At 42.1% G+C, this 24953-nt stretch overlaps 1 protein-coding gene across 11 annotated transcripts in view; it reads left to right on the top strand.

The window, feature by feature from the left end:
* inpp4b (inositol polyphosphate-4-phosphatase type II B) overlaps positions 1-24953 on the top strand; it is a 969352-nt gene that overhangs the window by 727217 nt on the left and 217182 nt on the right. The window lies entirely within an intron of this gene.

Raw genomic sequence — 24953 nt, 5'->3', positions numbered from 1 at the left:
AGAATTTTGTATGAAATACGCCCTTATTTTTCTAAACTCCACTAAATCAATCCTAACAGACTCAATATTTTCTTAAGGGTCAGTTCTGCTATCCCAGGAGACAGTTTTATAAACCTTTGCTGCAGTCCTTCAATATCAAGAGCATCCTTCCTCAGAGTAAGGAGACCCAATCTGTACACAGTATTCAAGGTATGGCCCAACTAATGCCCTGTATAATTGTAGCAAGAGATCCTTGTTCCTGTACTTGAATCCTCTTGCTGTGAAGGCCAACATACATTTTGCGTTCTTTACTATCTGCTCCATGGGGAGGTGATGGCCTTATGGTATTTTTGCCGAATTGTTAATCCAGAGACACCGGTGTCCTGGGGACAGGGGTTCAAATTTTGCCACAGCAGATGGTGTAATTTGAATTCAATCAGAAGCTGGAATTAAGAATCTAATGATGACCATGAATCCATTGCCGGTGGTCAGGAAAACCCCATTGGTTCACTTATATCCTTTAGGGAAGGAAACTACCATCCTTACCTGGTTTGGCCTACATATGATCCAGACCTACAGCAATGTGGTTGACTCTGAGACTACCCTCTGGGCGACTAGGGATGGGCAATAAATGCTGGCCTAACCAGAGGCGCCCACATCCCGTGAGTGAATAAAGAAAAACCTGCATATTTATTTCCAGCAACTGGTGCATGAGGACATCCAGACCCATTCCTTCTCCCAATTTATAGCCATTCAAGTTAAAATCGGCATACCTATTTTTGCTACCAAAGTGGATAACCTCACATCTGCCATGATTTACCCACTCACCCTTCCACAAGATTTATGTTATCTGCAAATTTTGAGATATTACATTTAATTCCCTCGCATATTGTGACTAGCAGGGTCCTAGTAATGATCCCTGAGGTATCTCACTAGTCACTGCCTGCCAATCAGAAAAAGAACCATTTATTCCTACTCTTTGTTTTCCTGTGTGCTCAACAATTTTCTGTCCATGTCAATACACTATTCTCAATCCCAAGTGCTTTAATTTTACACATTAGTTTGTAATGTAGAACTTTGTCAAAAGCCTTATGGTAGTCCACATAAACCACAACCACAGACTCTCCCAAACAGCTCTACTGGTTGCATCCTTGAAGAATTCCAGAATGCTGTATTTGTCAAGCATGATTTCCCTTTTGTACGGCCATACTGACTGGGGATGATTCTGCCAATGTTTTCTAAGTGCTCTGATGTAAAATTCTTGATAATAAGCACTAGCATCATCTCCACTACTGACTTCAGACTCACTGGTATATAATTCCCTGTTTTCTCTCTCCCTCACTCATTAAATAGTGGAGTTATATTAGCTACCCTGTAGTCTGTTGGAGCTGTTCCAGGGTCTAAAGAATATCGGATGACGACCATCAATATAGCTACTATTTCTAGGGCCACTTTCTTAAGCATTCTGGGATGTAAAATATCAGGCCCTGCGGATGTATCAGCCTTCATTCCCAAACATTTCTCAAAAAGCATTCCTCTATTAATACAAATTTCCTTCAGTTCCTCTCTCTCACTAAACCCTGTGGTCCCCATTATTGGCTAGAGGGCTTAATTATACACGAGTTTTTCTCAGTTTTTATCTTATTTGCTAAAGGGGTAGGGTTGAAAAGAAACATTCCCGCCACAACCCTCTGCACTATGTGTACCAGTATATTTTTCTTCCAAGGAAGAATCACCCCAACAATGTTGAGCTGCACTATCTGTGAACAACTAGTTGCTGATATTTTTCTTGTCTGGGGAAACTCCATTCAAAGACCCCCCTACTGGCTCCATCATATGCCTGGCATCCAGCTGAGGCCTCCAACCCACAAAGATGATGACTGTATATCTGTTGATGGAGAACAGCAGCCAGGAAGACTTGAATACTTCACCTGAGGGGCATAGAGATTAAAGAAAAATGTTTAAATTTGCCGTACTATTTTCAGCCAGCTCGTGGGCACCCCGTGGTCAGTGATGCTGCACAATACACGTTATAGTGACATATGTGCCCCTGTACAACAATTTTCAAGAAATGGACTGAATGAAAATGGAATATGAGACAATACATCCCTTCCCCTTGAAAATGTTACCCTCCGGTCAGATATCAAAACCTGGTATATGTGATGCTTCTGCAAGATTTATATTATATGAGTAAAGTAGGGTTCTGATAGATTCTAAGAAGAAGGTTGATTGATAACAATCAGGAATGGCTGATGTCAAAACTTATACAATTTCAGTATCCGTCAGTGGGTGAAGCAGCTAGTTTTTTATTTCTGATGGCATGGTTTCCAATTTCGGCTGCCCCGTGGGCCGAAGTCCCATGCCCGAGAGCTGCTGGCCACTGCTGGGCTCCAGACAGCAAGCAGTCCCTCTTGTTAAAATGCTGGAGCCACAGAACAAAGATTTGTCTGTCACGTTGTGGCAGGGATGGGAGAGGAAGCCAAGAGGTTGGCACCCCACGGTACTCTAATTTTGGGAAGGGTTCCTGATCTCAAAAGGAGCCAGTGATAGAGGTTCCCTTCATCCGCTCCTCACCTGACACCCATGTTCAATGGTTTCCTTTGTCCCCAAGCCGCTTCACTTGCCTCAATATTTAGATCTGGGTGATAAGTGGCCTTTACATGGCCACGTGGAGAATTTGAGCTGAAAAATGTGTTGCTGGAAAAGCGCAGCAGGTCAGGCAGCATCCAAGGAGCAGGAGAATCGAAGTTTCGGGCATAAGCCCTTCTTCTCCTGCTCCTTGGATGCTGCCTGACCTGCTGCGCTTTTCCAGCAACACATTTTTCAGCTCTGATCTCCAGCATCTGCAGTCCTCACTTTCTCCACGTGGAGAATTTTACAGGTTCCTCATGTGCCAATCAGAGATTGGGATCCCAGGGAAGTCTGTCCAGGAGTAAGATTCATTGTTTGATAGTTCACAGAGAACCCAGAATTTTTCTTGGCTCACATGTCTTGAAGATATTTGAAGCTTGCCCTCATTTCAAAGAGAGAAAAATGTACTATTTCTGTGCACTGGTATTATTCATCTCAAACTTTAAATATTATTCAAGAATTCAAGGCCATCTGTTGGAGAAGTTTTAAATTCTGTATTGAATCAATAATTTATTCACATTAGTAAGAGCTGTTGGTTTCCTTTGTAAAGTTGTCAAACATCTCAGCCATAAAGGTGGTAGTCATGACACAACAGTTCTGCCTTCAGGAGAATAATTCCGTTCTACTTACCAATTACATAAATCTATCAGAATATATACTGATATATTTGTATATAATTACAACGTTATTGGTTGAAATAAACTGATTCAGTCTAACTTCTTGACACATAATAATGCTGTAGTACAATTCAAGATGTGAAGTTTGTTAATTCTCAGACACTTCTCATCAGACAATTTCATTCTTGCGGTTTGTGAATTAGTTCTTTTGATTGACAGATGAAAATATTAGCTCAGTGAGTTGAATTTGTTTTCTGATTAAGGGAAGGATTTGCAATACAATTTGTTGTTTACTGTTATCGGTTACTTTTTTCCCTGCATAAAATAATTACTCTTTATGAGCACTGAAGGTGAGAAGACAAAGCTGTGAAGAATTTTCCAATGCTCAAGCCATTCAACCAAGTAAACCTCTGAGATTACACACAAACCAGTTTTTTTGTTATTTAATTGACCACTTAAGGGCCTCAGCTGGCCCTGGGTTAGCTGACAGAGGGAAGGATGTGATTCTCATCCAAGTTAATGAGTACCTATCAGGCACAATACTTTATTACAATACATTTATAGGATATGGCAACAGAAATTTTTAATCATGAGAATGCTTTGATAATACATTAAGTAATATTTAGATTATCTGTTTATCTCAATGGGTAAGTGCACCAAATTCAACAAATTGAAATGGAGTTGAAATGTCAGAAATTTGGTTATTGATTTATCCTGAAGGTGTTCTTCTTAGCTGCACTTCCTTATTGGTGGGCAAGGAGAAGCTAATGGAATGCTGCCTTTATACCAAGGTCTAAAGTACAAGGGCAGTCATAGAGGTCTACAGCACCAAAAAAGGCAATTCAGCCCATTGAGTCTGCGCCGTTCACAAATAACTACCTAATCCCACTTCTCAACATTTAGCCCATAGTCTTGCATGCCTTGGCATGGCAAGTGTACATTTAAATATTTCTTCATTGGTATGAGGGTTTCTGCCTCTACCACCCTTCCAGGCAATGAGTTCTAGTTTCCCACCACCCTCTGTAAGGTAAAAGCCATGCTATCCTGGGGAAGGGGGAAGGTAGATAGAAAATAACTCTATACCCTGGTTTGGAAGTCTGCAACTCAAGGGCATACTTTAGACTCATTGCCCACCTCCACCCTCCAAACTGGCCAGTTATCAAATAGGCACAGAGCTCAGAATTGTTCAAAGAGAGCATGAGACTGGGACTTTCTTGACTTATCATCAGTTGCTTTTATGATTTATTTGATAAACCAACTGGCTGTGAGGGGCCACTATGTTCTTCGGGACATAGCTCCTTAATTGAGAATCTTTTCGCTTTGCACCATTGTTTTAAATAAAGATTATTTTATTCCAGTTTGCTAGTACTGTGAGCACTTAAATATTAAAATGTGAGGACAAGGCGAGCCTTTGTACTTGTGCTTTGTATTGGCACAAATGTAGCAGCACCATAGTGCGTACACCCACCAGAAGGGAGGTGAGCAAGATTGTAGGCCTTGCATCGAGCAAAGAGGAGGCAAAATAAGGAACAGTCATCTTGAAGAATGCTCCTCAGTTCTGTCACATCCTATCTGATGTCAATAGATGCTTTATTCCCTCACTATCCCTAAAGTCCTGGGTCTCATCATGTTGCGGTTGTATGGGATGTTGGTGAGGCCTCTTCTGGAGTACTGTGTCCAGTTCTGGTCGCCCTGTTATCGGAAGGATATTATTAACCTGGAGAAGGTCAGAAAGGATTTACCAGGATATTGCTGGAAATGGAAGGTTTGAGTTATAAGCAGAGACTGGATAGGCTGGGGACGTTTCTAACTGGAAATTAAGAGGTTGCGGGGTGATCTTATAGAGGTTTATAAAATCATGAGGATATAGATAAGGAGAATGGCAGGTGTCTTTTCCCTAGGGTGGGAGATTTCAAGACTAGGGGTTATATTGTTAAGGTGAGAGGAGGAAGATTTTAAAAAAGACACGTGGGGGCAACTTTTTTGCAGAGTGGTTCATTTGTGGAATGAACTTCCAAGGAAGTGGTGGATGCAGGTAAATTTACAACATTTAAAAGACATTTGGATAATTATATGAATGAGAAATGTTTGGAGGGATATGGGCCAAGTGCAGACAGCTAGGACTAGTTCAGTTTGAGATTATGTTTGGCATGGTCTGGTTGAACCAAAGGTTCTGCTTCCGTGCTGTATGACTCTATAACATTAGGCTCCTTTGCTGCACTATTAGGATTGCTCAGCTTCCTCAGTGACTGTTTTTCCACAGTTGTAGGCTGCACAAATCCAAGCATTTCCCTTCCATCTCACTAAAGAATTAAATTTTCCACATCTCAGTTGTGCATTTCAGCAGTTCTTGGCATTGTGTGACTGCAGCACTTGTAACAACAGTGTAAGTGATTGCATGTTTACATAAGTAAATAACAGTTACACGTAATGAACACACGATACCCCATATGTGTTCAAAACATTTTCATCTTTTGTTGCTGACCACTGTGCTGCCCTGACATCCCCAGATGAGGTGGCGAGAGCCTATTCACTGGTATACCCTGATGCTGTGATAATTAGAGGGCCTAGGCAGCCTGCTGAAAATTTCCTGCACAGATTCAACTGCACTCTGCTTGGGCCAATCTGTTTTAAACAATGGCATCACTAGTAGTGGGGAAGTACAGAGGCAGGACACCTTTGGCATGTTCTCAAATGATGCTGCACAGGCTCTTGGCTGGTGCTTCTCCTTGCTATGGGTCCCTGCTGGCACTTCCCTGTATCCCTGATATTAAGGGGCATCTGAAGTGAGTTAGAGTTTGCAAATCTCCCTCTCATCTTACTCTCATCCACAGAGTGCAGGTGTGAGCGTATGTCTCCAGCCACTGGCTGTTCTGGACCTGACTGTCCAAGGTGATTGTGAGCTTTCCTTGGTGATAGCCAAGCACTACATGCCAAGCCACTATAGTAGACAGAATTTTAATAGACTCCTCTATCTTTCACTCTAATCAAGTTAGTGCTTCTGGAATCTCTACGTGTTAATCATGTCACATATGGCTGCGTACAGAAGCACATCATCTGCATGGGGCTGAGCACAACTCTGAGTAAAAAAGTCCTCAGACAATGCTTCTTCCACTGGCTGCAGACCTATGTCAGTGTGGCACCACCAGACTTTGCCCTGCATCTCTTCTAGATAATGGACACAATGAGGGGAATGTCTCTGTACTGGTAGAGTTAGCAGTTAAATGCTGTGCCAGTCTCTCTTCTGATGTTTCAAAGACAATAGATTCTCAGAAGTGGTGGAGCTGGATGTGGCCTTCATCCTCATCTGGTGGCTGCCAGTACCTGTGTGGAGATGGAAAGGAGTATGTTGGGATAAACGCACAGTCCCTTACATAGAACAATGTCTGACACTGCCTATACATCTAAGAACAGCAGACTGCAATGTTTTTTATTGTAACAATCCTGTTTCCTAATCAGTATAGAATGGTCACAATCCATCTTTATCTGATATATGGCCTGATCTTCAAAAGGGCTGATGATTTGAAACTTTGGCACTCCCACATTGGTTTGGGTCTCCTCTCTCATGTTGTGGAGTTAGTTATTCCACAAACACAAACAAAAAGATGGATTGTGATGGCAATGGATGCATGAGAGCTTTATAAGCATGCATTGATTGTGTAAGCATCTGAATCCTGTAAGGATTCTTGCAAGTAAGTGGAAGCACAATGCCCAGAACGAACATTTACATCATGAAGTGACTGTAAAACCTTTAGGCCAAATCATCTATGGAATACTGAGACTTGCAGGTCTAGGGCAGTGGTCCAGTTAATCTGAGCAATGCCCTTAAGTGTGTCAAATGTGCCACTTACTATTGCATAATGTATGAGATTTTCATGCTTTTCCTGCAGTGGATCTTGGTTCTTTTTTAAGCATGACTTGTGCTGACCTGCTCTGCAACCTCTCTCCCTAGACTGACTGCAGGACTGCATACTATCATGTCTGGGAAGAGTAGCTCCCTTTTTTGCTGGCCTTGGGACATAACTTCCATCAAGGCATTGCTAAACAGAGGGGCCAGGTTTTTGTCTGACCTGAGACTTGGTGGGGATGGTGGGAAGCAATGCTGCAGACTTGCAAGGTGTGAAGTCTTCTTGAGTTGGTCTTTAAATATGGCGCTAGAACCTTTGACCTCAGAAGATGCTGATAAGAGTGCAACCTTCCTACCTGCCTGGTCTACAATTCACAATTCAACTTGCTTAACAACTTGTAGGCACATGTGTTGAAATAAAAAGAGCTTAAGTTCATGAGAAATTTTGGGTCTTGGGCACGGCAGAATTAAGTACCTTTAATGTGCCCAATAGTATTCTTTGACTCTGAAACTCCTAACCATTTAAGCTTGCACTAGGATGAACAGCATTTAATAGCTGTATAAAGTTGATTATCCATGTTACTTCTTTCAGGGAAGAGCTGCCAAACCACATGCTAATCGGGCATTAGCTTGGCCACCAGAAGACCGTTGCAAAGATTCAAGACCCTTGGGGGTCCTGTATGCGATCTGCTAGCCAATCAGAAGCTGGCATTCTGACATCCAGCAATGCCACTGAGGAGGCAGTGGCTTTTGTTGGAAGAGCATCCCCCTAATGTCATTCTTTTGTCACCCTGGGAAAGAGGAGATTCTACCTATGTTGCCTAGTTCATGAGATAAACACAGAATGAACAGCAGTTTATTTCCTTATTTGTGTTTTCTAATGTTCAAAATTTAAAATAATCTTTATTTATTGGACTTCCTTGAAGCAGCTTTCCTTTAAAATTATGCATATACACGGTTGGATATTATTTAACAATGTTTTTGGGTTCTATTTGCATCCCAAATTTGGACACTAAACAATGGGGAAAGTTACAGTCTAGTTACTGTGTGCACAGGTCGTAAACTTGTCCTTTTAAATGCACATTTAAGATTTCATTGCATTCGACTTACGCAGAAAATCTTTGCATGCTGAGTTGAGTTTTAACTCTCAGGTATGGTGGATTGCAGACTCTGCCTCCTCTCCTCCATTGTAAGTGTACTTGGAAACTGTCATTTTACAAAATCACATCTATTCCTTTCTTTCTAAAGCATAGTTTTATAAATATTTGATAACAGTTGATGGAAATGTAAGATAAGGAAGGAACACCACTTTGACTGGGACAACACATTCATCCTAAGATAAGCCAGAGACATGCACAAGAATTCCTAGAAGCATGGCATTCCAACCGGAACTCTATCAACAAACACATCGAGTTAGACCCCCATCTACCACCCCCTGAGAAAAAGAATGGATCATCGCCACAGGAAATGACATAATCAACCCAAAGAAACCCAAACATATAAATAGAAAGCAGGAATTATCAGCAGTGCTTCGCCCGGAGGCTTACTGAAGATGTTACCGAGTAGGGTGACGAAGTGTCTGGAAATGAACCTTCCAGCTCAGCGAGCAAACCTACATCCAGAAGGAATTTGACGCTGGCCACCCTTTCGGCCTCACTTCCATTGATGTAGATGGAGGCATATTCTCTTTTTCTCACTAAAGTCAATGATCAGTTCTTTAGTTTTTCTGTTGTTGAGAGAGAGATTGTTCTCATTGCACCATTTCACTAAACCCTCTATCTCCCTTCTGTATTTTGACTCGTTGTTTGATATATGTCCTACTACAGTGGTGTCATCAGTGAACTTATAGGTGGCATTCATTCAGAATTTGGCAACGCAATCTGGGTGTACGGGGAGTACAATAGGGCGCTGAGGATGCATCCTGCAGGGCGTCTCGTGTTGCGTGTTATTGTGGAGGTGATGTAGCTATCTATCTTCACTGATTGCAGTCTGTGGATCAGGAAACTGAGGATCCAGTTGCAAAGGGGGGAGCCAAGACCAAGGTCACGGAGTTCTGAGATCAGTTTGGAGGAGATAATGGTGTGAAGCAGAGCTGTAGTCAATGAGCAGGAGACTGATGTAAGTATCCTTGTTGTCCAAATTTTCCAGGAATGAATACAGGACTAAGGATAAGGCATCCACTGTGGACCTGTTATGTTGATAGGCAAATTATAGGGGATTGAGGTTGGCTGGGATAATGGAGTTATTGTGGGCCATGATCAGCATCTCGGATTTTTGAGGTCAGAGCCACTGAGCTTTCTTAGGTATCTCTGCCCACAGAATCTGAGTTGACCAGGGACACCATCCATGCCCAGCTTTCCTTGAGTTGATTTCCATAAGACATCTGCAGCAATGACCAAGGGAAAGGTATGTCTGAGGCAGGCAGCACCATCCTGCTGGCATTCTACTGAAATCGAGCATAGAAAGCATTGAGCACATCAGGGAGGGATATGTCTTTATCTGCTGTCTTGCTTTGCTTCATTTTGTATCTCATAATGTTGTTTAGGCCTTGCTGTTGGTGGTGGGAGTCTGTTTGGTAGCTGAAGGATGAGCAAACTGACCATAACACCGTAGTACAAGGAGCCATTCAAGATGGGAGAGAAAAAAGAAATGCAGTTGTAAATAGGAATAGTATAGTCAGGGGAATAGACACTGTTCTTTGTGGTCAGGATCGAAAGGCCCAAAGGCTGTGTTGCTTGCCTGGTGCCCAGATCCAGGATATTTCATCTGGGTGCAGAGGAAGTTGAATGGAAGGGGTAAGATCCAGATGATCTGGTCCAATGATATGGGTAGAAAGACAAAAGAGGTTCTGCGGTGAGAATATGAGCAGCTCAGGGCCAAATTAAAAAGCATAATCAAAAGGATCATAATCTCTCAATTACTACCTGAGCCACAGGGTCAGCAAGATTAAAGAGATGAAAACACAGTTGAAAGATTGGTGTGAGAGAAATGGCTTCAATTCATGGGACATTTACACTAGTACTGGAGAAGGAGGGAGCTGTTCTGATGGGATGGGCTTCCCCCTCACCTCCGTCCAAGGCCCCAAAGGAGTCTTCCACATCCAAGCTTCACCTGTACTTCACACGTTATTTATTTGTATCCGTTGCTCCCGATGCGGTCTCCTCTACAGTGGGGAGACCGGATGCCTTCTCACAGAGCACTTCAGAGAACATCTCTGAGATACCTGCACCAATCAATCCCATTGCCCCATGGCTGAACATTTCAACTCCCCCTCCCACTCTGCCATGGACACGGAGGTCCTGGGCCACCTCCATCACCACTCCCTCGTCATCCAACGCCTCGATAGGTGGAGAGGGCATAGCAGAGATTAAAGTTTCCAGAACATGTATTAGCCCATGGAATATGGAAAAAGCCAGGAATCCAAATTTAGGCACAATAGATAAAGGACTACTATGAGAGGTTGCAGTCAGACTGAAGGTGTTATACTTAAATGTATGTAGTATGCAATACAAGGTAAATGGGTTTGCAGTGCAGATTGAAATTGGCAGGTACTATTTTGTGGATATCACAGTGACATGACTGCAAAGGGTTTAAGCTTGGAAATAAATATTCAAGGATACACGTGCTCCTGAAAGGACAGGCAGTTGGGAAAAGGGAGTGGGTTGCCTAATTAGTAAGAAAAGGAAATTAAATCGATAGCAAGAAATGACATAGTGTTGGAAGAATCTGTGTGGGTAGACTAGAGGAACTGCAAAAGAAAATATGACCCCAATGGGAGTTGTTTACAGACCTCCTAGCAGTAGTCAGGACGTAGTGCAGAAAATAAATCAGGAAATAGAAAAGATATTTAAGAAAGGCATTATTACAATAATTTTGGGGAACTTCAATTTGCAAGTGAACTGAGAAAATTTAGATTGGTAGTGGATCTCAAAGAAAGGAAATTCATGGAATGTCTGTGCAATGGTTTTCAGGGCAGCTTGTGGTAGAACCCACTGGGGAGCAGACAGTTCTGGATTTGGGACTTGATTCGGGAGCTTTTAAGGTGAAGGAACCCCCAGGGGACAGTGACCAATATATTATGGTAGAATTCACCCTGCAGTTTGAGAGGGAGAAACTGGAGTCAGATGTAACAATATTACAATTACGTAAAGGGAACTACAAAGACCTGAGGGAGGAGCTGACCAATGCTGGTTGGTAGGGGAGCCCAAAGTGGTGGCAGGAGTTTCTGGGGGTAATTTGGGAGGCACAGTAAAAATTCACCCCAAGAAAGAAGAAACTTACTAAGGTGATGATGAGCCAACTATGGCTAACAAGGGAAGTCAGGGATAGTATAAAAACAAACAAAAAGCATACAGTATGGTGGAGACTAGTGGGATGTCAAAGGTTTGGAAGCCTTTAAAAAGGATAACTAAAAATGCAATAAAAGGAAAGAAGATAAAACAGGAGGATAAGCTAGCTAGCAATATAAAAGAGGTTTATTGAGATATCTAAAAGGTAAGAGAGAGGAAAGAGTGGACCACTAGAAAATGAGGCTGGAGAAGTAGTAATGGGGTGCCAAGAAAAAGCAGAGGAACTGAGTAGGTACTTTGCATCAGAACTTCAAGAAGGTTGGGGGTAGAGATGAGAATATAGTGGTCATCACTGAGGAGAAGGTGCTGGGGAAGCTGAAATGTATGAAGGTAGATCAATCATCCGGATGGACTGCACCCCAGAGTTTTGAAGGAGAGAGCTGAGGAGATTGTAGGGACATAGGTGGTGACCTTTCAGGGATCACTGGTAAACTTAGGTAAAGGTTAAGATTAAAAATGGCAGGAGATCTCAGACCCGTGTTATGCACCTCTTGCTCAATGTGGGAGCTCAGGGACACAGCTGGTGTCCAGCCGCATCTCTTGTTAGACCATATGACGGCTCTAGAGCTGTGGATGGACTCACTTTGGAGCATACGTGATGCTGAAGGGGTCATGGATAGCATGTTTAGTGAATTAGTCACACCACAGATCAGGATTGCTGAGGGAGAAAAGGAATGTGTGACCAAAAGGCATAGAAAGAGCAGGAAGGCAGTGCAGGTGTCCCATGTGATCATCTCCCTCCAAAACACTTATACCGTTTTGGACACTGGGAGAGATGGCTCACCAGGGGGAGGCAGCAGTAGCCAAATTCATGGCACCATGGCTAGACAGGAGGGCAGGAAAAAGAGTGGAAGGGCTATAGTCATAGGGGATTCAATTGTAAGGGAAGTAGATAGGCATTTCTGTGGTCGAAAACGAAACTCCAAAATGGTGTGTTGCCTCCCAGTTGCACGGGTCAGGGATGTCTCCGATCGACGACAGAAAATTCTCAAAGGGGAGGGTGAACAGCCACTTGTCGTGGTGCATATAGACACCACTGATATTGTTAAAAAATGGTGTGAGGTGCTACACGAAGAATTTAGAGAGTTAGGAACCAAGTTAAAAAGTAGGATCTCAGAGGTAGGTATCTCAGAATTGCTATCAGTACCATGTGCGAGTCAGAGTAGGAATGATAGCATATTCATAATGAATGTGTGGCTTGAGAGATGGTGCAAGAGGGAGGGGTTCAGATTTTTGGGACATTGGGACTGGTTCTGGGGGAGGTGGGACTATTACAAATTGGACGGGCTACACCTGAGCTGGAGTGGAACCAATGTCCTTGGGGGGGCTTTTGCTAATGCTGTTGGGGAGGGTTTAGACTAATGTGGCTGGGGTGTAGGAACCAAATGAGGAGGTTAGTGGACAGGAAGGAGACAGTAATTAAAGCCCGTAAGGAGCTAGATAATGAAGTCAGCATGACTAAGGGGAAGAGTAGGCAGGAAGTGGCAGATGAATGCAGAGGGACTGGTGGTCTGAGGTGCATTTGTTTTAAGAAGTATAGTAGGTAAGGCAGATGAACTTAGGGCTTGGATCAGTACCTGGGAGTATGATGTTATTGCTGTTTCTGAGACTTGGTTGAGGGAGGGGCATGATTGGCAACTAACTATCCCAGGATATGGATACTTCAGGCTGGATAGAGAGGGAGGTAAAAGGGGAGGAGGAGTTGCATTACTGGTCAAAGAGGATATCACAGCTGTGCTGAAGGAGGGCACTATGGAGGACTTGAGTAGTGAGGCAAAATGGACAGAGCTCAGAAGTAGGAAGGGTGTGGTAACAATGTTGAGGCTGTAATACAGGTCTCTTAACAGTGAACTTGAGATAGAGGTACGAATATGCAGAGAGATCATAGAAAGACGTAGGAATAACAGGATGGTGGTGATTTTAATTTTCCCAACTTTGACTGGGATTCACTTCGTGTTAGAGGATTGGATGGAGGAGAATTTGTACGGAGCATCCAAGGGGGTTTTCTGGAGCCGTGTGTAAGTAATTCAACTCGTGAAGGGGCCATACTGGACCTGGTGTTAGGAAATGAGCCTGGCCAGATGGTTGAAGTTTCAGTGGGGGAATTACTTTAGGAATAGTGATCATAATTCAATAAGTTTTAGGATACCCATGGACAAAGATGAGAGTGGTCCTAAAGGAAGAGTACTAAACTGGGGAAGGCCAACTATACCAAAATTTGACAGGAGCTGGGGCATATAGATTGGGAGCAACTGTTTGAAGGGAAACCAACGTTCAATATGTGGGAGGCTTTTAAGGAGAGGTTGATTAGAGTTCAGGAGAGGTATGTTCCTATGAAAATGAGGGATAGAAATGGTAAGATTAGGGAACCATGGATGACAGGTGAAATTGTGAGACTAGCTAAGAGGGAAAAGGATACGTACATAAAGCCGAAGTGACTGAAGTCAGATGAAGCTTTGGAAGAAATCGGGAATGTAAGACCAATCTGTAATGAGGAAATAAAAGGGCTAAAAGAGGTCATGAGATATCCTTAGAGAGCAGGGTTAAGGAAAACCCTAAAGCCTTTAATTCATATATAAGAAGCAAGAGGGTAAGTAGGGAAAGGGTGGGCCCACTCAAGGACAAAGGAAGAAAGATTTGTGTAGAGGCAGAGAAAATGGGTGAGATTCTTAATGAGCATTTTGCATTATTGGTATTTACTGAGGAGAGAGACATGGCAGATGTTAAGGATTGGGATAGATCTTTGATTACTTTAGGTCAAGTCAGCATAAGGAGGGAGGAGGTGTTGTGTATTCTAAAAGGCATTAAGGTGGACAAGTCCCCAGGACTGGATGGGATGTATCCCAGGTTTTGGAGGGAAGCAAGAGAGGAAATAGCTAGGGCTGTAACAGATATCTTTGCAGCATCCTCGAAAACCAGGGAGGTCGCAGAGTTGGAGACTTGCTAATGTTGTCCCCTTGTTTTAAGAAGGGTAGTAGGGATAATAAAGGTAATTATAGACCTATGAGCCTGATGTCAGTGGTAGGGAAGCTATTGGAGAAGATACTAAGGGATAGGATATATACCCATTTGGAAGAAAATGGGCATATCAGTTATAGGCAACATGGTTTTGTGCAGGGAAGGTCATGTCTTACACCTAATAGAGTTCTTTGAAGAGGTGACAAAATTGATTGCTGAGGGAAGGGATGTGGATGTCATATACATGGACTTGAGTAAGGCATTTGATAAGGTTCCCCATGGTTGGCTAATGAAGAAGGTGAAGTCGCAGGGTGCTCTGGCTAGATGGATAGAGAACTGATTGGGCAACAGGAGACAGAGAGTAGTAGTGGAAGGGAGCTTCTCAAAATGGAGACCTGTGTCCCAAGTGGGTCTGTGCTGGAACCACTGTTGTTTGTGATATACATAAATGATTTGGAGGAAGGTGTAGGTTGCCTTATTAGCAAGTTTGCAGATGACACGAAGATTGGTGGGGTACCAGATAGTGAAGGGGACTGTCAGAAGACAGCAAAATATAGACAGATCGGAGAGTTGGACAGAGAAATAGCAGATGGAGTTCAATCCGGACCAATGCGAGATGATGCATTTCGGAAGGTGCAATTCCAGAACAAACTATACAGTAAATGGAAAAGTCCTGGGGAAAATTGATGTTCAGAGAGATCTGGGTGTCAGGTCCATTGTTCCCTGAAAGTAGCAACGCAGGTCAGTAGAGTGGTCAAGAAGGCATACAGCTTGCTTTCCTTCATCAAATGGTGTATTGAGTTCAAGAGTTGGCAGGTCATGTTACAATTGTATCAGACTTTGTTTCAGCCACACTTGGAATATTGCATCTAGTTCTGGTTGCCACATTACCAAAAGGATGAGGATACTTTGGAGACAGTGCAGAGGAGGTTCACCAGGATGTTGCCTAGTATGGAGGGTGCTAGCTATGAGTAGAGATTGAGTAGATTAGGATTATTTTCTTTGAAAAGAAAGTGGTTGATAGGGGACCAAATTGAGGCCTACAAAATCAAGAAGTGCAGACAGGGTGGATAGCAAGAAATGTTTTCCCGGAGTGGAGGACTCAATTACTAGGGGTCATGAGTTCAAAATGGGAGGGGAAAAGTTTAGAGGAGATATATGTGGAAAGTTCTTCATGCAGAGGGTGGTGAGTGCCTGGAATGCATTGTCAGCAGAGGAGGTAGGGGTAGGAACGATAGCGTCATTTGAGATATATCAGGATAGATACATGAATCGGCAGGGAGCAAAGGCATACAGATCCTTAGAAAGTAGATGGCAGATTTAGAGGAGGATATGGATCGGCCCAGGCTTGGAGGGCTGAAGGGCCTTTTCCTGCACTGTAATGTTCTTTGTTCTTTTGGAGTCAGGGAGAGCCGGAGGACCGGAAAATGACTAATGTAACACCCGTGTTTGGGAAGGGAGGGATGCTGAAGGCAGGAAACTATAGGTCCGTTAGCTTGACCTCAGTCATTGGTAAGAGTTTAGAGTCTATTATTCAGGGTTAGATTGCGGGGTACTTGGTTGTGCATGGTAAAACAGGGCTGGGTCAACATGGCTTTGTCAAGGGGAGATAAAGCTTAACAAATCTGATAGAATTCTTTGAAAAGGTAACAAGAAAACAATGAATAATGCAGTGCAGGAACAGGCCCTTTGGCTCTCCAAGCCTGTGCCGAAACATTGTACCCTTCCATATTAAAACTGTCTTTGCTTACAGGATCCATAGCCCTCTACTTGCTTCCTATTCATGTATTTACCTAGGTGCTTCTTGAATGCTGCTATTGTGTCTGGTTCAACCACCTCCTCTGACAGCGCATTCCAGGCACTCACCACCCTTTGTGTGAAAAACGTGTCTCCTACAGCTCTTTTAAACTTCTCCCCATCTCACACCTTGAAGCTGTATCCTCTAATCATTGACTCTTCCACCCTGGGGAAAAAGCCTCAGACTTTCCACTCTATGTCATTCGTGATCTTATAAAGATTTATCAGGTCGCCCCTTAACCTTTTGCGATCCAGTGAAAACAAACCCAGTTTATCCAACCTTTCTTCATAGCTGAAATCACCCATACCAGGTAAATCTTTTCTGTACCCTCTCCAAAGCATCCACATCCTTCTGGTAGTGTGGTGACCAGAACTGTATGCAGTATTTCAAGTGGGGCCTAACTAAAGTTCTATAAAGCTGCAGCAAAACTTGTCTATCCTTATACTCAATGCCCTTTCTAATGAAGGTAAGCATGCCATATGTCTTTGTTACTACCTTATCAACCTGCGCTGCCATCTTCGCTGATCTGTGGACCTGTACACCCTGATCTCTCTGCATATCAATAGTCCTAAGGGTTCTATTCACTGTACAGTTTCCACTTGTATTTGACCTTCCAAAATGCATCACCTCATATTTGTCCAGGTTAAACTCTATCTGCTGTTTTCTGTCCATGCCTCCAACTGATCTATATCCTGTTATATCCTCTGGCAATCCTCCTTGCTATCTCGCAACTCCGCCAATTTTTGTATTTTCTGCAAACTCACTACATTTTCCTCCAAATCATTTATGTAGATCATGAATAGCAGCGATCCTAGCACTGATCCCTGTGGAACACCATTAGTCACAGCACTCCATTCCGAAAAGCATCCTTCCACTGCTACCTTCTGTCTCCTATGACTAAGCTAGTTCTGTATCCATCTTACCAGCTCATCCTTGATATCATGTGACTCCACATTGCCATGAGGGACCTTGCCAGAGACTTTACTGAAATCATGTAAACAACATCAACATCAACTGCTTTTCCCTCAACAATCATTTTCATCATCTCCTCAAAAAACTTGATCAAGTTTGCAAGGCACAAACTCCCCTGCACAAAACCGTGCTGTTAATTGCTAATCAAGCCATTTGTTTATATATGTTTATAGATCTTGTCCCTGAGAACCTTTTCCAATATGTTCCCTACCATTGATATAAGGCTCATAGGCCTGTAATTTCTAGGATTATCCCTGTTACCCTTTTTAAACAATGGGACAACATTAGCTATTCTCCAGTCCTCTGGGACCTCACCTGTGGCCAAAGAGGATACAAAGATGTCTGTCAATACTCCAACAATTTGTTCTCTTGCCTCCCTCAACATTTTGGGATAATACCATCAGGACCAGGGGACTTATCTATCTTAATACTTTATAAGACACACAACATCTCTTCCTATCCAATAACAACCTGGCTTAGAAACTTGACACTCCCTTCCCTGAGATCATTCACTCCCAATTCCTTCTCTTCAGTGAATACTGATACAAAGTATTCATTTAAAACCTCACCTACCTCTTTTGGCTCCACACATGCATTCCCTCCTTTGTCGTTGAATGGGCCAACCCTTTTCCTGGCTACCTTGCTCTTTGTATATAAAAAGCGTTGTGACTCTCCTTAATCCAAGCAAGTTAGGCAAAGTTGACATGATCTATTGGATTTCCAGAAGACCTTTGATGAGTTGCCATACAGGAGGCTGCTAAATATTAAAGAGCCCATGGTATTAGGGGCAAGGTACTGACATGGGTAGAGGATTGGCTGACTGGCAGAAGGCAGAGAGTGGGGTAATTGGGGTCTCTTTCAGGATGGCAAGTGATGATGGAGTTCTGCAAGGTTCAAAGCTGGGACCATAACTAATCACATTATATGTTAATGATCTGAATGAAGGAACTGAATGCATTATTGCTACGTTTGCAGATGACACAGAGAGGTGGAGGGTCAGGTAATGTTGAGGAATCAAAAAAGCTACAGACGGACCTAGACCTGCTATCAGAATGGGCAAAGAAGTGGGAGGTGGAATATAGTGTTGTAAAGTGTGGGGTTATGCACTTTGATAGGAAGAAGAAGCATAGATTATTTTCTCAACAGACAAAGGCTTCAGAAATCTGAAGCACAAAGGGATGTGGGAGTCCTAGTTCAGGATTCTGTTAAGGTTCGCTTGGCAATTAGGAAGGCAAATATAATGTTAGCATTAATTTCAAGAGGGTGAGAATTCAAAAGCAGAGATGTACTGCTGAGTCTGTATAAGACTCTGGTCAGACCATAGTTGGAATATGTTTTGGGTCCTGAGTTTTAAGAAGGATATGCTGGCATTGAAGGGAGTCCAGAGGAGTTTTGCAATAATGAATCTGGGGCTGCAGGGTTTGACATATAAGGAGTGGTCAAAGACTTTGGCTCTGTACTCAATGGAGTTTAGAAGGATGAGAATGGATGTCATTGAAACTTACAGAAAACCAAGAAGCCTGAATAGAGTGGGACTTGAAGAAGATATTTCCTTAATAGGAGAGATTCTGACCTGAGAGCACAGCTTCAGTGATGGAATGACCTTAAAGAACTGAGATGAAGAGGAATTTCTTCAGCCAGAGAGTGGCTAATCTATGGAACTCATTACTGCGAAAGTTAATGGAAGCCAAGTCATTGAGTGCATTTAAGGCAGAGATAGATGTGTTCTTGATTGATAAATGGATTAATGGCTATAGGAGAAGGCAGGGGGAATGGGGTTGAGAAACATATCAGCCATGATAGAATAGCGGATTAAGCCGATGGGATGAATGGCCTCATTCTGTTCTTGTATCTTGTGGTTTTATGGTTATTCTGGCATTATTGGCAAGGAAAACTCTAAAGAAACCATGCAACAGGCCAGAGAGCATTCAACTCTGATGGAGCATTGACAGGAGATGCTCAAGAGGAGAGTGATCCATTGGTCATGACACTGTTCAGACAGTTTTAAAAAGTAGTAAGAACAGGTAATCGTTGTGGCCAATGCCCGTAGTCTAGCCCTGAAGACCTGAAAACAGTGAAAATCAGTGTAAGAAGTTTAAAGACAAGTGGTCATGGTCAGAGAACCCATTTTAAGCCTTATACTCTGCTCCATTCTCCTCTTGATGGTAAACTGTGGTTGTAGGCATATGTCAATTATAACACACATTTTTATCTGTATTTATTTAAACAGATAAAAATTCCAAATGTACATCTCAATGCCTGGTAAGCGTGCTTTCAGTCTGCTCCTTTGCAATGAAGCATAATTGTTAATGTATCTACCACCTGAATACAATGAAAGGATTCTTTCTGTAAAACAATCCAACAGTTGATAAATTATAATAACTTATTAATGGTTAATTTTAAGAATTTCTTTTCTCCCTCACAATGTTTCAATTGGAATAGTCAAACTGTGACCTTTTCTCACTGCATCTTTTGAAAAGTTTACATTATTTTCCCAAGAAATTGTTTTATGTTTGGCATTCAGTAAATGTACAATCTTCTGTTGACATCTTAAACAGAATTTTACTTAAAACATTTGAGAAATAAAGTCGCACTGCCTCGACAACAGCCAGTGTTTCAGCACCCATAGCATTTTTAATGACTTCTTTTTATGCTAATGGGCAGCATTTCCCTTTCTCACCCATAAGAAATCTTATTAATTAATTTTGTGTTGGTGGGCACCAATGACAGGGACAATGACAAACCCACTGTGGCTGTTTCAAGACCTCCAACCTGATTTACCCCTAATTAGACACTTACCTGGTTGGAATCAGAGTTCTCATCATGGTCAGATAAAGTTTTCTCCCTGATAGCCTGTCTATTGTGTATAAACAATGACACTGGGATTAGTGATGGTTGTCAGTGCTGGCTGACCATGCTACAGCTAGGAGTGAAGGTGGATGAAATGCCTTCAACTAGGGCCGGTCAATGAGGTTGCAGGAATGGTGTGAAGAAAGGAGTTTTAGTTTTAATAGTACACCTTTTGTTGGGGGGAGCATTATGTGTGTGTGTGTGTCTGTGTGTGGCGGGGGAGTGTGTGTGTGTGTGTATGTGTGTGGTGGGGGGGCAGGGGGGATGTGGGGGGAGGGGGTTCTTCACCCTGGGAAGCCCTTGCCAAGGAATTTCTTCATTCTTGCTCAAATAGGAGAGACCCCTCCCCCCCGCCCCCCCAACCCCCAGGTCACAAGCGTGCATTATTCACATTGCGTGATCCTTGCCAAGCTGTACACATGGCCTTTAAGAAGCCACTTAAGGGCTTCAATTTTCTCCAGGCTGGAAGACCATTTTCTACCTTTCTCACCTCAAACTTAGTCAAGTGAGAGTTGGGAAAATGGTTGGGTCTTTATCCTCCGCCTTTCCATACAATTATATGGGCTCCCAACATTCAGTGCAGGTCTGATGGGAAGCATTAAATTCTGCCCATGAAACCAACTGCACTAGAGTAAAGTAGCATGCAAACCATCGCCAACAATAACTGATTTCATGTTCATTGAGGAAGAGTGGGAACTTCATTAGGCAGTTCTCCAGATTTTTTTCAATGTTTGATTTGCCCTTAAAATCATCTTTAGATCATTTCATGGTAGTGCTTAAGTACAATACAACAAAACTAGTACTAGTCTTGTTTGAGTACATGGCTGTTCAATTGATCATCCAAATATTCAAATCAAAAGTTTTGTCCCTTCTTTTGATATAACCTGTGATGACCTAGGATGATCAACCAAGATAGGTGTAGCACTCTAAATATGATTGGTGGTTTACACTTATATTTGGTCCAACTCCATTCAATATTTAAATCAATATATATAAAATCCGCACAAGCCTGATTGCCAATTTTAAATTGTGCACTAACCTTACCAATAACATATTTCTCAAATTTTATACTACTATCCCAGAAGAAATCGCCAGCATTCACTGTGAAATTGCTTACAGTTCCCTTTTATAATGTTAAAAAAGCATTGCAGGATTTGTTTTTAATTGAACAACTTACTTCAGCAAAACAAATCTTGCTAAGAACACCACATCCTGGAAGGATCAATCAGGATGTATACATATTTGTTCAGTTTCCATTGTTCTGCTATTTCATCTGTGCATTTTGTTTTGTCTTGGAAAAGCTTCTGTCTGAAAAGTATTGACCTGCAGAAGTGCAGTTTTGTTTTGTTGATTGACTATGTGGCTGAAACAGCTAAAAATATTTTTCCATTTAATATCTAAATATTCCACATTTAAGGGTGTCCGCAACTTGCATATTTGTTATTGGACTAAAGCTCCTTGTGACAATTATAATTCGTGTTAATTCATTGTTATTTTTTTAGAATTTTCTTCTTCTTATGTTATTTTAAAGACTCAATCTCATTGCGTTGGGCAATTTTGTGGCCTTTGTTAGAGATAAATATCAATACTTAAAACTTTTTTGATTTTAGTTAAAAAAATAGTGAAAAATAAAGTTTGAAACAGGAAAGAACTGCAGGCCAATTATTTTTGATATTAATCAGGCATGAACTGGAACTGAGGAAAAATTCCATAAGGTCCCCTGAAGTGTTTGTTATGACATATTGTATGCTATGAGCATTTCTCAACAATTTCAACAATAGCAGACAAAGTGCCTTCCATTTGATACATTTTTGTTCAAACCTCCCACTGGGAACATTACTTTGATTGCCACTATGATGACTTTTGTCTCAATCCCAATTTGAAACATTCCTACAGTGTGGGTGATAACTTAAAATGGAGCAATTGATGTCTGAGAGTTTAGACTATGAAATGAAACTATTCGGTAGTTTTAAGGAAACCGTGGTTTTTATCTGTTCACAAAGTGTACTTTTTTACTTACTGAATATGCGCAAACATAGAATTCTGGAAACATAGAATGCTGGATGAAGCTAAACATTTCATTGCGACCTTTATAGTTTTTTTCAACTATGCTTCTGTAAGTGCAGTTATACATTGAATAACTTCTATACATATTTTAGACAAATCTTCAAATATTTAATGAATATCTTCTATCTCATCACCTGCTAACAGTGTCGTGTTTACTCCTATGCAGATGTCTTATCTAGCGAGGTTATCTGTCCAATTTCGTACCAATGTGGTTTCTGTCTCACGTGTGTTTTATGACTACTGCTTAAATTGAAATGTGATTCGTATGATGCGTTTTATTGCTATGGTAACTGTTGCTGTTCTATTGGCCCTGATTGGGAATTAGCCCCTTACGGGACCAATGATTGTTCTTGCAGCCCCTGGAGTTGGTAACATGTTCTAATCAGTTGTCTGCAGTGAAGGAACATCATCTTTAGTTGTAAGCGGTTATAATGAAATACCTGGTCCATCATGTTCACCTGGTATGATCGAGGTGAAAACTGCGCTACTCAGGTCCCATGTTGCCATATGGTCTGACTCTTTCTGAAAGCATTGAAATTTTATAATCTGGCTGGGTCTCCATTGTTCAGTGTGGCAAGATTGAGCAGTTTTATCAAAGTGAAATTACCTTTCATCAAGTGAAGTTTGGCTTTCTGTTATTTCATGTTGATTTTTCTCATTTGAACATGTTACTATTTCTGGCTTTAGTTTTTTTTTGGCATTGAAGGAGTTGTTTGTTTGACTTGAGTGAGTCACTTATTTATCAGATTGAATGTGATGATTTACAGAATATGCTGAGCTGTTGCTAAATATTGAATCTGAAATATTTCACACATTTTCCCTCTTCATACTGTGCACTTTTTTTCTTTTGTTCTGTGATAACTGTCTCTTCTGCTTCCATTTACTTATCATCTGCTTTTCATCAGTTGCTAGCTGTTTCTTGGAGTGGTGTCCTGTGTTCTTTTTGTCTAAGTGTCAATTTTGTTGAGTTTCACATAGGGTCTTGCTCCAGTAGACCTAGCGAGATCTCTTGCCATATTTTAACCAAACTTGTCTTATTAATTACCTACCCCACTCCTCTCACCCAGTGTGAGCTGCCTTCTACCATTTTCCATTCAAAGAGCAACTCACCTTTCAACAGATAGGAACAGTTATATGGATGTTAGATAAGGGAAATAGTGGTGCCATGATTCTCCAACAAAGATCTGGAGGTACTGGTGAATGGGGTGGTCAGGAAGCGAGAGCCATATGAAGGCAGGACTCAGTTGAGGCATTTAAGAGGGAATTGGACAATTATTTGGATAAAAATAATGTGCAAGGGTAAGAAAAAAAGCAAAGGGAAGATGACATTCTCAACTATATCTGGGTAAGTGCCACAATCCTTTCTCTGCTACACCACTTAGTCTATCTCGACCACTGCACCCTCCTCCCATTAAGTGCCATGCCATTCTCATTATTGCCTGTAACATCTAACCTTGCTCACTCTCACGATCCCCAACCTCCCACTCCACCAGTCCTCCATTGCTTCTGCACTGCAAACTCACTTTCCCTGTACGCCTCACACCTTGTGACCACTTCCTCCAAGACTAGTAGCTATTTTAATTCCCCTTAATCCCCTCCTTTTCTCTACTGAAGAGAAATCAGCCTGTAAGAATCAGGATGGTTGGAGGGGAGCCTGCCATCAGGCTTCTCACACCCAATAAGGAGAGAATCCTGTCCCTCGCAGGAAAAGACTGGAACCTCTCTTGCGAGTATACCAAGATATAAATACCCTGCCAACCATGTAAGTACCATTCTTCAATCCATAACAAAGCTTATTAATTCTGTGTCAGAGTAATTGATTCCACATCACTTTTAACCATTAGCCACAACACCACCTCTCTTGTATCTTTTAGATGAGAATGGAATGTCCACGGTCTTGGTGGAGAAAATGCTGCTCCCCAGAAGGGTCTTTGAAAGGGGTTATGGCTAAGTGTCTTGTTAAATGGTGCACCTGGAACATCAAGGGAAGCCATTCTCCTGTTAAAAAGGATAAAGGTGCTTTCTAGCCTTAAAAGGGAAAGGGTTGATATTCCTCTGTTGCAGGAAACCCATCCAGATGATGGGGAACACCTGAATCTACAACACGGGGGTTATGACCAGGTATTCTTTTCATCCTTTACTACTAAAAGTAGCGAAGTGGCTATACCTATCCAGAAAAATCTTCGGTTCACATTATTAGAGCAGGTGAAAGGTGAGCAAGGGCAGTTTGTGATACTAAAGGCCCTGATAGATGGGGCAGAATGTAGCATTTTAAATGTCTATTGTCCCCCGGTGCATCCCCTCACTTTTTTGGTTAGTGCCTTTTCTATGTTGAGTGCCTTTGGAACACAGCCCATTATCATAGGGGGCGATTTTAATTGCCTTATGGTTCCAACAATGGACAGGATGCCTAGTGGCCCCCAACTATTTCTTCACAGGCCAAGCTGGTGACTGATTGCGAGGAGTTGGGGCTGGTGGACACTTGGAGATGTCTTCACCCTACTGGCAGGGACCTCACCCTTTCTTCAAACCCACATAACTGTCTCACGAAGATTGATTTTTTTCTGGCTCCCTTGACCCTTCTGGATTCGATTATGGATGTAAAATTGGGAACATAGCTATTTCTGATCATGTGGCAGTATATTTGGAGGTTAAGGCCAAGAGTCAGGGGCTAGGTTTGTGGCACTGGCGTCTGCATCCTTTTCTCGTTAAGGATTCCAAATTTGTGGAATACTTTTTGAAGGAGTTTCAGGAGTTCTTCAGTATCAACTCAGGCATGACTAGTAATCCATCTATGTTATGGGAGAGCGCTAAGGCCTTTGTTGGGGGTTTAGCTATTTCCTATTCGGCTAGCCGGAAATGATAGAAGGGGGAACAGCAGAGTC

This window comes from Chiloscyllium plagiosum, unplaced genomic scaffold, assembly GCF_037043375.1.
Source record: "Chiloscyllium plagiosum isolate Xiang-an unplaced genomic scaffold, Cpla_swu_hap1 HiC_scaffold_36, whole genome shotgun sequence".
Lineage (NCBI taxonomy): Eukaryota > Metazoa > Chordata > Chondrichthyes > Orectolobiformes > Hemiscylliidae > Chiloscyllium > Chiloscyllium plagiosum.
Note: the sequence above shows the minus strand (reverse complement) of the source record. Positions and strands in the feature narration are given on the sequence as shown.